General features: G+C 43.5%; 1 protein-coding gene and 1 long non-coding RNA gene across 11 annotated transcripts in view; one reads left to right on the top strand and one right to left on the bottom strand.

Annotated features, from left to right (window-relative positions):
* The window catches only part of DNAJB6 (DnaJ heat shock protein family (Hsp40) member B6), a 67,490-nt gene extending 59,437 nt beyond the window's left edge, over window positions 1-8,053 (bottom strand). For 3 of the 9 annotated variants that reach the window (XM_040545972.1, XM_040545973.1, XM_040545967.1), the window contains exon 1: window positions 7,923-8,053. The gene's annotated coding sequence lies outside the window, so the exon portion shown is untranslated. Of the gene's footprint in view, window positions 1-2,368; window positions 4,260-5,224; window positions 5,367-5,493; window positions 5,574-5,904; window positions 5,979-7,554; window positions 7,870-7,922 lie in introns of those variants that run through there. The other 6 variants (XM_040545968.1, XM_040545971.1, XM_040545975.1 and 3 more) reach the window with 6 other exon arrangements.
* A 217-nt stretch (window positions 8,054-8,270) lies between these two features.
* Window positions 8,271-14,547, top strand: LOC121064963. Of its 2 annotated transcripts, XR_005816835.1 has the most exons (4): window positions 8,271-8,493; window positions 10,223-11,051; window positions 11,553-11,672; window positions 13,522-14,547. It is a non-coding gene; the product is annotated as an uncharacterized LOC121064963 (long non-coding RNA). The 2 variants fall into 2 exon arrangements; XR_005816834.1 differs by having other exon boundaries at window positions 10,223-11,672.
* The last annotated feature ends 397 nt before the right edge of the window (window positions 14,548-14,944 follow it).

The following is a 14,944-nucleotide window of genomic DNA, read 5'->3' as shown; positions in this document are numbered from 1 at the left end:
AAACAAACAGTAAGGGTATCGTTAATATTGTAAGCAACGCCAAGAAGGGAAGTTGGAAGACATACATTAAAACGAACATCAAGAATGCCAATACCCACAGAGTAACAGCAGGCTCCAAAATGTAAACGTACAGGTTACCAAAAATATCCCAGAATATTTCCTATCAACTGGCCTAGCAAGATTTTTTGTTTCCCAAAAGAGTGATTAGAACAGGTAAGGACACGGCTAGCAGGGGTTAAACATGTTATCAGCCCTGCAGCCGATGGTTATGGGTCACAGCACGCGCAGAACAGACCGGTTACAGAACAGAACCAGAAAAAAGAACCCAGGACGAGCCAAGCCCAGGCCTGGATGTCAGAGCCCCACCTACCACGAGGTACTAGCCTACAACCAGAGCGCTAACAGCGGGAAGCCACGTAAGAACACACACCACACTGCTAAGGGCATCTTCCATATTCTTTTTTTTCCCCCTCCCCTTACAGCCAAGACTTATATTAGCACTCCTCTCAATTTTGCCAGGTATCTTAGAGATAAAGCACAAAACTCCATCGTCTAGCTGGAGTAAGCAAGGGGGAACAGACCCAACACATCAGTCTATATACAGACAGCAGGATCCTAAATAACAGAAGCCTAACGTTGGGACCAAATAGGAGCACTGAGGCAGCACGACTCATTCTCACTAGAGCACTTACTCTGGTGCAGAGTACTGCGACTCTAAAAAGCAGCCACCCTAAGAATGACAGAATTATTTGTTTCAAACAATAGTCTAGGGTTTGCTTATTCTTCTGTGGGTGTGGTATTGCTCGGATTTTACTTGTCACCAACATGATGCGTGGAATTAAGACCAGCAGCTCTCTATAGAGAACAAACTGCCTGTATTCTCCTACTCTTACTCAACCATTCAGGCAACAGAAAGAGTCCGTCTACAAGTAACCATCACTTCTATCGGTTGTTACGATAAAGAATAAACCAAACTGCTACGATTTCAGGCATCATAAGAACATCATCTTGTTCCCAAGAGTTTTAACAACATTTACACAAAGAAAATTTATCTAAAGCTCCCCCTCTTCCTCCCCGCTGTCCAGCTTAGGCAAAACATACAAAACCACAAAACAAATAGATAGCATCACCAGTTTAGATAGCAGTTTAGTCCCTTAAATACCTGGATTTTTGCTCAGCATCCAGTAAGGAGGGGAAAAAAAAAAATCACACATACTAAAAAAGACACCTGCATACAATGTTTCTAGGAAAAAATAAATAAAATATTCACTGTGGAAAACAACCTCCACAAACTTGCAACAAAACAGAAAACAGCTAAGATCAACAGCTTTAAGGGTAGCAGTGACATGCACAGTAAAGACACCCAGATGACTCCACGAAACAAACCAGACACCTTCCTGCAAAGCAGAAACCAAAAATACTCAACTGCCCTAACCAAAATGACACGAAGAAAATCCCTACCCCAGCCCGTCAAACGATTTGTCTCCAAACACACAAGGGAGGCTCATTAACGAGGCACTCGAGCCTTTTTCCCAAGCTGTGAGGAACCCAGCCCGCATCAGCTAAGCTCCCTCCTCCAACCACAGAAAATCTTCAAGGCCTCGGAAGAAAAATCGAACAAACTCCAGATGAAAGAAACTGCTTCATGGCCTTGGTTTTTGTTTGCAAGAATCTATGGTTACTATGTTTATAGGATGCTATCAGCTATTCTCACTCCTCCTTTTGAGCCTGGACAATTCAAACAGCCAAACATTCACGTAAATTGCAAGTTTTCATATATTATAGACTTTGCAGTCCTCACAGGAGAAGTTCGCTCTGTTCTGGCTTACCAAGCAGGAGCCTTGAACGCTCATATTCTCACAGGACAACCAACAGGAGTACCTAGCAAGGCCTGAGACCTTCCTCTTAGGGTGAAGTCCAAAGCTAGACCAGCTTGAAGCTACCTTGAAACCTGTCTCATAGTCTACCTTTACCGTGAAGTCCTCAGATTTACAGAAGACAGAGCTATAAACTTTTATAAGACCACATGACAGAGAAAAGAGATAATTTATCAGATGCACAACCTCCTGGTATGGCAAAGCAGCAGCTCAAGCTAAATATGAAGAAGGGCAAGATAAGTAAGTGTGAAGGTCTTAAATCAGTCAGGAGTGAATTAGGACACCAAGGGGGTGTGACCCGTGCTGTCAGCCTAGTCAGAAAGGTAGCTATTTCTGGCCACAAAGCAGTGGGGCCGCAAGGAGAGGCCCGAAAGATGCCCCAACAGCTCAAGCTCAGCCACCTGGGCAGAGGAGATCCCAATCCCGTGATTCACGCAACTCACGGAAGTCAGCGACACCGCGTACACGGCCTTCCAGTCCCTGCTACTTGCCTGCTTTCTCTGAACGCAGCTGAAGGATCACGCCCCGCTGGCGCCGCAGGAAGCCAGCCCTGCCCCAGCCCGGCTCTCACCAACCCAGCAGCCACCACGCAACTGAGAGATGCCTCTGCTGTGTTCACAGGTGATGCACGCGCATGAGGCTCTTGGAGAATTACACCCTGTGATTCAAAAAATACGGTTTTTCACATTCCAAGAGTTTTTATTAGAAAGCAGTAGGTCAGTCAGACCTGATGGGATTTTGTGCTCCTTCAGAGAATAAACAAGACTACTACGAGTAGTACTGATGCAGATCCAGGACCATAAAAAGAAAGGCATGCAACACGCACTCCCAAAGTTTTCTACTATTTCTTCATCTGATTTTTATGTAGCTAGGATACTTTTGCTATGCTTTTTATTACTTACAATCCAGGAAATTCAGAGACATACCTTAATATTTTCAGTCTTTAACAAACAAACCTCACATGGAATTCAGCCACTTGATTTGCTCACAGGCTACAGCTTTCAAGTGGGATCCCTGAATTGCACGGACTTGCCCACCGCGTCTCGCCAAGCAACTCTTGTAAAAGAAGAGTACAGAGAGGTCAACCCAAACGTCCTGTTTGCCACAGAAAACACTGCACCTCAACCCTTCAACAGAGAGCACCACACATACAACAACCAGATAAATTTTACCCAGTCCTACTCAACAACACAGAAAGCTATACCTGTCCTAAATGCTTGGCCCAATTCCTAACAAAATCAAAAAAGATCTTTGTCGGTTCCAGCAACAATGTCTGGATGTGCCAGATGGAACTCAACTGAGACCAGGAGCAGTCCCCGGGCCGTTGTGCTAGAGCTGTACAGGTACAAACATAAAAAAAACCCTGCACCCCACAAAATCTTTGTAAAATGAGATTTACGATCACTACTGAACCACAGGTTACCTTGATTCTGATGGCTGCAGTAATGCAAAGCAAGATCTGTATGAAGTCTGTGGTTAATACAACTGATCTGACAAATGTAAGCATTAACAGAGTTTTCTTCCCAGTGTGGCACAAGACTAAGATACACAAAAATCCTCAGTATTTTTAACTTCCACTTACTCGAGCACGGGAAAGTTATCAAAAAGTTTAATTTCACAGGCTCCTGAAACACGTTTTACGAAAAATGTGAATTTACAATAATTAAAGTTAACAAAACGTACTTAAATAGCAACGTTTAAACTCATTACATTAATACTACCACAGCATCCCCAAGAGATGAATCTAATAAAAATCAGCATTCCAGAAGGCTGAGTTTATTCATCTCATGTTTACAGCAAACATCCTGTCCTGATGTTAGAGGGCAGAGTGGATTTGAGTACAGGGAGTATTGGAGCAGAGGATGCCATTCATACAAGAGAAAAGGCAGCCAGGCCCACTGCTTTACCATGCAGTTCAGTTTCTTACCAAAAAAAAAAAAAAGAAAAAGAAAGCAGAGCCACCTGTACAGGGCTCGCTCCCTCAAGGCGAGAAGTTAAACAACTCTGTCTGTTCTTCCCTCCCCAAGGAGCGCAAGATGCAGCTGGCGAGAACTACAGGGCTTTTGCGTTCACGTTACTGGCAGGTACACGGAAAGCCTGCAGAGGGCAACGAGTAAGAAACCGTGAAAAAACACTGACCTACCAAAAATGGAAACGGAAGAAATCAAAAATGTTCATCTGTGAAAGAAACGTAAGCTAGCTAACCAAAACTGGGAAGGGAAGGAGATCGACGAAGGCTGCCCTCACGCTCCTGGCTGATACCTGCTGCTTCTCCGCCTGATCTGCCATCACACCTCCTGTCACCGTCACCGGGGGAATTACTCAGGAGCACTCCTTAAAGCAAAAGGGCATTGTTCCAGAGCACAACTCAGGCGTCCAAATCTGGAATCATGTAGTATAAATATTAGAACTCTGGCTCCTTCCTAAAACTAACCCTTAAAAGCTGTTTTATATGAAACAAAAATACTCCTAACTCATTTTTTAAAGTGTCTGAGCAGTGTTTGATGAAGCTTTTAAAAACACTGAAAGCCTGATCTGGCAAAGATCGGGTCCAGAAAGTTTCAGCCAAAGAATCACATGCAACCAGATGATCCTTCAGGGAAAAGAAAATAGCTGAAAGTTTCTACACGCATCCCTAAAGTAGTTCTTTGAGTCATGGTAAATTCTACTTAAGTCAACCAGAGAAACAATTTTAAGTTAAACACCAATTTCTTTTTCAGAATGACAAAGACAGACTTTCATAGATTCAGATTTTAAAACAGAAAACAATTTCAAAATCAAAAGAACTTTTTTACATGCAAGATTTAATAAAGGCTGTTCTGCGACACATCTATGAATGGCTTCAGCCTTATTATTTGAACCGCAAAAGCCTTTAGTTTAAGGCTATCTACAGCTGAAAAGGCAAAGAAGTGTAGGGCCTATAGGCTGGTACAAGGCTAAACAAAATATTAAAATTAAACTCATATGCAGAAAAAGATTTTCTATCAAAATCAAGTCTAATTTCTTGGTAAGATTAGCCTGAATTTAAAATTTCACAGTAACAGGAGTTCCATGTAATTAATATATTCAATTTAAATTATTAAAAATGGGAAAATTAAAATTAAAAATATTAAACATAAGTTTGACATACAGGAAAATATGTGCTATTAAAAACAAGCCTTTTCTTTTTTAAAAGACGAGCCAAAATTTCGAAATTCATAGTAAATACAGACTTCCATACGATTAATAAGCCTAATTTAAATTAAAAAAAAAAAATCTATGGTGCAGAAAAACTGTAGGAACAATTTGAATTCGTAAGTGTTAAGTTTATAAGAGTTCAAAACCGAGACACCAAAAAACGAACTGACCTATTTAAAACCGAATTTGTCAATGAAGAAATAGCCTGGAAAGCCACCAAAAAAGAGCCTTTGTTTTGGATATTCCTCTGTCCAACCCGAAGACTGGGTCTTCCCCAGTATCAGCGGGATTTCAGTACTTGTTCAGAAGACACTGAAAACAAAAATGAAACCCGCGACTAACTTCAGGAATGAAATACATACACGCGATTTCTCCCCTACCCAGTGAAACAGAAGCAGAACACTGCTTTCCTTAAGCCTGAACTTCAGAGAAATCTGACCTCCGTTCAAATGCAGTGTTTCTTTCAAACGCCAGCAGAACTTCAGCCTCCCAATATCATCAACTACAGTGGTTTCAACATAAACCTACGTTAAAATAGACAATCATATGTAAGATGCAAGAATTTTTGACAAAGGTAAGTAACTTCTCCCTAATCCTTCCACTCCATTAGTGGATCAAGTAACATAGTAGTTACAGGTAGAACTGGTGACAATGTTTTCAGGACACAGCTGACCAGGCTCTCCATAAATGCTATCAGAGAAACGGAGCAATTCCTATATGAAGAGCAACTATAAGAATATTAAACCCAACTCAGCCACTGCCAAAAATTAAGGGAAGCCATTCAATTCAGAACAGCGCCACTTCGAAGGTGAGGAGCAGAGCACTGACGTGACCGAGCCGCAGCACCCACCTCCTCCAGCAGCAGCACAACGCACGGGCGGCTGCACCCAACGCGGTGTGACATTTCGGTCGATGCCAGGCTCCAACTTCAGTGCCTCTGGACCCGCAGGCAGACACAGTCACCCTCCCCCAGCACAACCCCACCTCCAGCGTGCCAAACACGGACAGAGCAGTCCCGAAAGTTTTACAGGGAACAAAACCCAACGCTATTTCTTTCCTCAGTACAGCCCAAACGCTATTAGGAACTTCCTTCATATTGAAATGAGGATTTAAGTTATTTCCTAATTCCCTGCCAACTAAAACTTGCGTGCTTCACAGAAGTGGAGCCTTACAAGCTTTCTCACAAAGCGCAGCCAAGTTTTATTAGCAAACCATGTAAATCTAGGAAAGACAGAAGAAAACAGCAGATAAAGAGCTGTTTTGGTAAGAATGTGTGTGGTATAGCTGGAAAGCACGAGTGAAGACAACCAATCTGCAGAGAACATGGAGAACTGCACACTTTCCTAATACAGAAAGTATTATTAGCTTTGCAGTTTAAATAGTATTACCAGTAGAAGCAGCAATTTAAATTTCTACTCCAACATCTAATAATAAAATTTAGTCCTAAATTCACCTGCATTTCCAACAGTCTCTTACTGTCCACTGAAAACACAGCATGAGAGCCAAGAGTGGGAACCCAAGCTGGACCAGCACCGGGCACTAGGTAGCACCTGGGCTGTCTAAAAAAACAAAAACGCTAAGAAGTGCTGAGAGACAAGATTTGTGAATACATTTTCTCACTCGTTCAAACAAATCTCCTTTGACAGCATAATCCAGCACACGAAATGGTAACCACCAGGCTCTTGATCATCAGCTGAACATAAAACCCTTCCTAACTAGAGCACAAGGCTCTCCGAAGGGTAAACAAAAATTAAGGCCAGCCAGCAGCTGTAACTGCAACTTCAGAGGGCCACTGAGGCTTTGCCTGGTATGAACAGCTGGACTGAAACCACGTCAACACCTTGTTCCCAGCACTTTTTGACTCCTGACATCAGAAAAATACTCAGGGCCTGACCACCGATACAAGATGCTCAGCTTTACCATTTACACACTATTATAAATTTAATTTTAGTGATGTTCTCTCGCTCACGTTGGAACCAAACAAGTCCAACCTATCCTCAACGAAATTCAAAAGAAAATTGCCCAATATTTTGGAGAATCTTTTCTAATGTCTTCTACCGACCCAAGTACGCAGCACAGGTTTTCAGCAGCCCCTAAGAGCTCTGATAAACTGTAACAACAGATAAAATCTTGCTGCAAACAGAAATAGTCACTGGCCATCAGTAACTTCACACCTCGCTGCCCTGCCAGAAGACCAGCAAACGCTGACAAAAACTGCTTTAACTTTCAGGGAGTTTTCAGCTCACTTTAGAACTTAGCAACACCCAGCTCCAAAACACTGCTGCCCTCACCCACAACAAAACTTAGCCACAACCCTACTCTGAGTTACTAAAACCAAAATGGAACTCAACTTCTACTGAAAAAAAAAAAAAAAGAATAGAAAAAAGAGCAAATTTAATAAAGGCAAATATAAGTATGCCAAAAACCGCTCCGTGAGGGGCTTTAAACGACAGGACTGCTCAGCGCGCCCAAGCCACGTGCGAACAGCGGCTCCCCTCACCTTTCTGTACCCGAAACCACCACCGGCACCAACACAACGGCGGATTTCTTCCCCCGCCGCCGCCGAGGAGGCAAAGCCGAGCCCGGATCGCGCCGCCCGGCGACCTCAACCCGTGCCGAGCTCCGGGACGAGCCCGGGGCAGCCCCTGCTGCCGAGGCACGGCCGCGGAGCTCCCACCGGCGCTCAGTGACCTCCCGGGAGCCGCTCGGGAGGAAGCGTCGAGACCGGCGACCCCGCGGCTCGGCCCCCGCTAGCGCCGCGCTGCTGCTAAGAGCCGCGGGCGGGCCCAGGCAGCGGCTCCCGGTGCCGTTCAGCTCCCCGGCTCCACAGGCAGGCCGCCCCGCCGCGGCCCGGCCCCCGCGACTCACCGGGCCCGAGGCCTCCTCGCAGCGCGGCCGCGACCTCCCCCGCCGGCAGCCCGCGACGGCGGCTGCTCGCCTCAGCCGCAAACACAGGAAGTGGCGTCACGCCGCGCCGTCACTTCCGCCCCCGAGCCCGTTTCCGGAAGTTTCTCGAACGGCGCCGCCAGCTCTCGCGGGACGGCCCGCGGAGGGGGGGGCGAGCGCGCGCTCAGCGCGGGCTCAGCCCGCCCCCTGCCGGCCGGCGGCGGCGCGGCGGGAGGGGGCGTGGTCTCGGCCTGGGGGCGTGGCCCTCTGAGGGGGCGTGGCCTCTGAGGGGCGGGGGCTCTGAGGGGGGTGCGGGAGGGGGCGCGGGCGGCTTCCAACGGTCGCAAGGGTCGAGTCCTTCCGCACCCTCCCCTCACGACGGGCGGGCGGGGTCCCTCCGTTCGTCTGAGGAGAAAAAACAAATAAATAAGTAAATAAACAAAATGAATCAATAAATCAATAACCAGTTTTCCAGGTGTGCTTCTGGGACAAAACGAGGTGAAAACCAGTCCTTTTACCAACACTCTTTGGAAGAACAAACTCAGACGTTGAGGTGCTGAATTAAAGCCTTCTTTCCCCTCACGCACCTTCTTATAAACTCAAAAATTGTTGCCCTCGCGCCATCAGTTCTTTTAGGGCCAGCTTTGTCATTTTGTGCCTGGTCACGTTCCTTTGTGGGCCGTGTGGATCATCCTTCAGCGGGTGGTTTGCTGGTGTCATGGCTGAAAGCAAGGCAGCCAGATTATTCTCCTCTTTTTTTAAAAAATAGACTTTATCTGTGCTTTAAATTGCTGTAATTTTCTTGGCCCTTACGTAAAAAGCTGGAGGAGGCATTGATTTAGAGATCACCAAGGAGAAATTAAAGAGTTTCCAAACCAAAAACGTGTGCTCCCAAATGAAAGCCGATCGGAAGGCTGCTCGTGAATTTGGGGTGTCTGTGTGGGAGTGGGGTGAGTTCAAAAAGAAAAAAGCAAAGTTTGAAGTAAGACAGAGGAAAGCTACATCAACTGAGCAAGGCTCAGGACAGCCCTGAGCAAATTACAGGCTTGGTGCTCTGGGGTAAATGCTGCCTTCGAAAGAAATTCCGTTCTGTGAGATTTGGTGCTAAATTGTGGTCATGGAAACAAGCCTCTAAAATTAGCTCAGAGAGACAGCTAGCATCTTTATTAGTTTCTCATCAGCAATTAGCTGTGAAGTAGGAGAAGTTTTTTGTCCGCTTAAAAAATACAAAGAATAGTAGGTTAGACCAGATCTTTCTGAAGGTACTGTTGCAAACCTCCGAAGATTCACATTCCAGCAAAGTGCAAAAGCAAGCAGCAGGTCAGCACTGTGTGGTTTGGGAGAAAAAGATATAAAATTTTGATCTAGGCTTTCAAATATTACACGATGTGGAAATAAAGTGTTTTTCCCTCAACCTTTCATGACCAATGACAGGTGAGAAAAAAGTTCAGATTTTGTTCAGCCTTTTAAAAATCTCTCCTGTGGTAATGGCTCTAGAGGTAGCACACAAAGCGCTACATTTAACTCTTTACAGAGTCGTTTTTATATGAAAGTTATGTCACGATGGATCCAGACTGTAAAACCTTCTGTTTATCAGGTTGAACAACAATGGCAAGGAAGCGTGCTTCTGGATGGAACCACCAGGTTGAGATCACGACACTACATCAATCCGATTGGGACCATTGCTGCTTTACTACATTTGTCGTAAGCACGACAGAATTAAACATGTTTGTTCGTAGGTTTTTGGAACACTGTTGTCCTAACTCTAGACTGCATAGGCCTCCAGTAACACTGTTCAGATATAGAAATAACATTTGGGAAGGCTTAGAGACCAACTTTGCTGCTGAAGAAAGTAAGGTATGAGAAGGTACAATGCCTTGTTCACAGCTGAGGGCTAGCTGTATGAGATCCAGTTTGGCATTTTATGCAGCAAAACACAGAAAACGCAAATAGATATTTGCAAACAAGGACCAAGACACAAAAGATTAAGTAATTAGAAAAAATACATAAATATATTTTAGTTGGTTAACAGTTCTCTGTCTTAGAAGTAGGATGTGAATATGTTTTGTGAGACTTTGCAGAAGGGGTAATTTGTACAGCCACCAATTAAAAATATAATTTATTAGAGCAACTTTTTAACTTATTATCATTATCTGTGATAGCTCAGATTGTCTAATACTAGAATTATTGCACTTCTTCTAACACGAGAAGTAATTGTGTGTGTGTATATATATTTAGTCTGTTTATATTGTGTGTCTGACATTTAATTTTCCATTCTCTAGGTTACCGGGAAATGCAGGGGCTTGCCATAAATACAGAGCATGACAAAGCCAGCTGGAAGGGGTACTGCAGGGCGTACTGCAGAGGTCTGGGTGAGTGTGCAGAGTCAATGTCCTCAACTGAACTATTCTAAATTCTAAAACTGCAGTCATAAAAAAAAAGTGACCCCACCCAGCCTGTCCCCACCAGACCTGAGCCCCTTGTGTGATTGTCCCCAGCTGATGGATCTCTGCCTTGTTCCTTGTAAGCACCAGGTGTGGTCAGCTCTGGCACGGCACCCAGACTGGAACCCAGAGCAGGAACATCTAAACAATTCTGCAGGACGCAGCTCAAAGTCTGGGGGGCTGGCACCGAGTGCTACTGAACCTCGATGGACTTGGGAAAATTTGGAAATGTGACAGAGGCAGCAGTTAACAGATTTCTATTGGTATCCCAGGGGCCTATGAGCACAAAGAAATAACACCAGAGGCTCCGGGCTGATGTTGCCTCTAACGCAGCATGTATCAGCCTGCTCAGCCTCTGCCGAGGTGTCAAGCTCCCCCTGTTGGTAAATAACCAATCATTCCATCTGAAGCCATCTTTACAAGGCGTAACCCTACAGAGACATTCTTGCGTAAACAGAAGTGGGTTACACGTTAACAGTAACTTTGTACACACAAGACTAACAGGACAAAATGATAAAAAATGAAGTGACAGCTCTCTCCCGTTTGACCAGCTTCCTGTAGAGGTTAACAGAGAAATACACACTCAAGAGTGGTCTCAAAAACATATACATTCATGGTCTCATTTTCCTAGCTCCTGTTTGTTTGATCAGAACAACATTGCTCATTGGTAAGCAGTGATGGAAATTCTGTTTTCATACCACCCCGCCCAGTGCCCTGGTTGCCTTAGCCTGGTGTGGCAGTGTCCACCTGTTGGGTCTTCAGCTGGGCAGCTCAGCCTCCATGACTTTCCAGGCTAATGGGATCTGCCATCTACCATAATCTACCCATTATATGTCCAGGCAAAGTCTGCTTCTCCCAGATCACCCAAAGTTCAAAAGAGATGTCGTGGCTACGATTACTTTGCTTTGAAGAGTAGCACTCTGATAAAACAATGCCCTGTGATACGATTCCATGAGTCTTAACTGGAGTCAGCTAGTGCTGAACCACCTTTTAACCCCAAGTTGCGTAGTTCAGGTCCCGCAGGGCAGGGCCGACTAGTTCTCGAAGAATTCATTAAAATTCTTCTGCCCCACGGTTTGATTTAATATTCAGTCACACTCGTTTCAGTTAAGATTTCTCAGAAGTATGTTTAAGCTTTAAGATTAATCATATTTGTGCCTTACAATAGGATGAAAGTGCTCAAAAGAGAACTGACCACGTCAGTGCTTTCCACACAATAGAAGGGCCCGTTGCAATCTCTGCATAACAAGTTAACGTGCATAAAGAAAAGAAGGAGGAACTACATCAGGTAAAGAGACAAAAGCACCTTCCCTCTCATTTGAGGTAACAGCAGATTTTAGAGGCAGGACTTGTAGGTAGAGGAAACGTTTAATTAGATCTACAGGTTGGCATAATAAAACAGAAAAGCTTTTTGATTCAGAAAACCATCTGCAACTTTACAAGTTTATTTGCAAAAGTTTAAAGCAAGAGTCTTCGGTGTTCCTATGGCTTGCTGCTTGCAGCAAAAGCCTTGAATATTGTGCTAGAGAGCAATAAATCTGATGTTCCTGACAGAGGGGAGGGCTGGGATCAACATCCCAATAGCAAAATCAGACGAAGCGTGGTGGGTCTGTAGAAGGTGGTAGCAAACACTCAGGCAGATCTAGGCTGGCATCCAAGTGCTGAGCCATAAGTCAGAATAAACTGTTACCAACGGCTCTTCATTGCTCAAGGATTTTCCTCTCTCACCTGGGAACAAGAGGCAAAGAGCAGGTTGCACTTTCACGTAACTTGAGCTGCCAGAAGTTAAGCATCCACTTTAAGCCCTCTGACTACAAGAAAAAGAGAAGGAGGGGGCACCTCCAGGGCATGATTTATTCTACTCACTTTGGAGATGTATATTAGTAAAGAAAGAACCACCCCATAGAGCTCTGGGTTGCCTCTCTCCTTGGAAGTGCCCAGACAGCCACCTTACAGATGGCTGAAGGTAAGTGAGATGAATTCAGGCCTAGCTGGTAGCTATAACCTAATGATGGAAATTATGTGGCCTCGTTCCAGGAGGTATTAGCAATTCACAGAGTTCCCAGATTCTTTTTTTTAATCATTTTTTATGGCTTCTGGAGGTCAATTATGAAAAGCCCATCAGAACACAAGAAATGCTTGAAAATGCTGCATTAGAGAGAGATTAATATTAGTTTCTTTCATGTGGTAATGGCCGTAGTCTTCCTGGCCTGCTGCTCTTGTCTGCTGCTTAATGCATCCAGTTTTTCTATTTACAGATTTACAGAATCTATTTTTGGTATTAGCAAAGAATATGAGCATATTTATCAAGGACTGTTCTCACGTCATTTAATTATAGTAGTACTGGCAAAGTAATTCTGGAAAGTGCCACTTAATTAAATATAAGCATTAACTTTTTGCTGATAGCTTATCAGAAACAATTAGACTTGAAATATGGGCAATACACCTAATGTTTAAAACTTTAAGTAGGAGCATTAAAAGCACAAAATAACCAATTTTCATTAGAATTCTCCAGAGTTTTTCTGCTGAGCACAACCTCCGTTTTCATTGGCATGGAGCTAGGTAATCAAGAGGTTACAAGTTTATCTGGACTCCTCTTTGTAACCAAAAGCTTGAGCTGAGTGGATGCTTTTGATAAGAGCTTGAAACACTTCAGGATAGCTGAAGTTTTTCCCGATTCCTCATAAAGTATCAGATGCATTCTAGTGATTATTTGGGATGCACAGACAACACTCTAAGAACAGCTGTGGGCAGCCAGAGGATCTCACAGCTTATGGCAAGTGTTTATTCCTCACAAGGAGAGCTTGATCAGCATTTCTGTTCATTAATTTGATCAGGGATATGCTTTCTTATCCATATAACAAAGACAAATATTAGTTAACTCCATGTCATTTTTCATTGATAGCTGGATAGTTCTAATAGATAAGGAGGTCTCAAACATCTGTACAGAACTTTGAGCTCTGCTGCTGTTTGTCTGAAAGCACAGAGGAGAAAAAGAAAAACATTACAGCAGTAATGAAAAGAAAATTATTCTTAATTAAAGATATGAAGGCTAGACGGAATTCATTTCTTCAGAAGGTGTGTTTGACAACATAGAGCAAAACTACATAGCAGCTGATGAGAGATGTTTTTCCTAGATGTAACATTTGGGTAGGCAGAAGTAGCAAGATGATCTGCAATAACACCATCTGGCGAACGCCTGTTTCCTTCTTCAGCAGCCGAGAGCTATGTGTAACTATAAACACAGAATAAGATAGAAATAATGCAAAACCTCTTTCCAGTCAACTGTTACACAGAACGAACTAACAGTTGCTCAGGGAATGCAGAAAAGAATACTCTTGAAAATAGTAGGATATTTGAGCAAACTGTTTCTATGAACACATGAACAAATCCTGCAAACAGAATGCAGAGCAGGTAAGCTTAGTGCCAGACTGGAGAGCAACAATTCTGGCAATGCTGAGCGGCAATGATTTAACCATTACACAAGAAAAGTTCATCCCTTGGCAGCATGAAATCGAGCCAGCAGGACATCTCCACATGTTATGCTTAAGCAATCCCACTGGTGCCAGTGAGAACTCTCACATTTCTGTGCTGACGCGCTTTGCTGGGTTGCACCTAGAACTGCGCTACTCAACTTTTGTTGAGGTCAGCAAAATTACAGAAGTCCGTCCAAGAAATTGCAGCTTCAAACTAGATGCTTGATAGTGTTCGTGGAGGAAGAAATGAGTAAGCATTCAGGTGATTTAACATTAGTCCTACAGTTTGATGTTTAGCATTGTATCTATAAAACTGAAAAGAACAGACCTCCATTTTTTACTGAATCTTTCTGTTACTTTGAAGTTAATAAAAGATTTCCAAAATGCTTGAAAAGACAAAGCAGCACTGGCAATGAAAAAGCAAAGCCACAAAAATCTTAAATCCAGCCTTTGTGGGATAAGTGTAATCTTTTAACAACTACAGACATCTACAGGCAAGGAAGAGAAGTAGCGTTTGCCTGGTCTCCAGTCACATAGGTCTGGAAGAGTCCACGAAAAGTATTTTGAAGATGCTACTCTGTTCACTGAACAAGTCAGAGAGAAATGAATTTTGCATGAGTTTACATCCAATAGGAGCCAAAGGTAAACTAACACTACAAGTCAGTATCCAAGAGGGAAAAAATAAATAAATAAATAAATAAATCATTTTGAGTCTGCAAATACTTAAGTCAAATTACTTTATTTTCAGAACATCTTCAAAATGTACTTTTACCAAATTAAAATTAGACGCCTTCCTAAGAGCTAGGTGTTTTTGTGCTGTCTAGAAACACACCTGCACATTTTTCTCTGCATACCTGTACATATTTTATTTCCAGTATTTTCCCTACTCATGCTATAATAGTCATCATCCTCCTGTATTATAGAACATGCTTACAAGGCACATCAAACTTCACTGTAGGCAGCAGATTCTAGCTATGATCTGTACAGGAAAAAAGATCACATTTGATAACTGAAAGAAATACAGCAAAAAACACGTAGAAACTATTTTAGATTCTGTGAATTCTTTAGTTGGGTCTTGCCAAGC

The sequence above is a fragment of the Cygnus olor genome, chromosome 2, assembly GCF_009769625.2.
Source record: "Cygnus olor isolate bCygOlo1 chromosome 2, bCygOlo1.pri.v2, whole genome shotgun sequence".
Lineage (NCBI taxonomy): Eukaryota > Metazoa > Chordata > Aves > Anseriformes > Anatidae > Cygnus > Cygnus olor.
The sequence above is the reverse complement of the archived record's forward strand: the minus strand, read 5'-3'. Positions and strand labels throughout refer to the sequence as shown.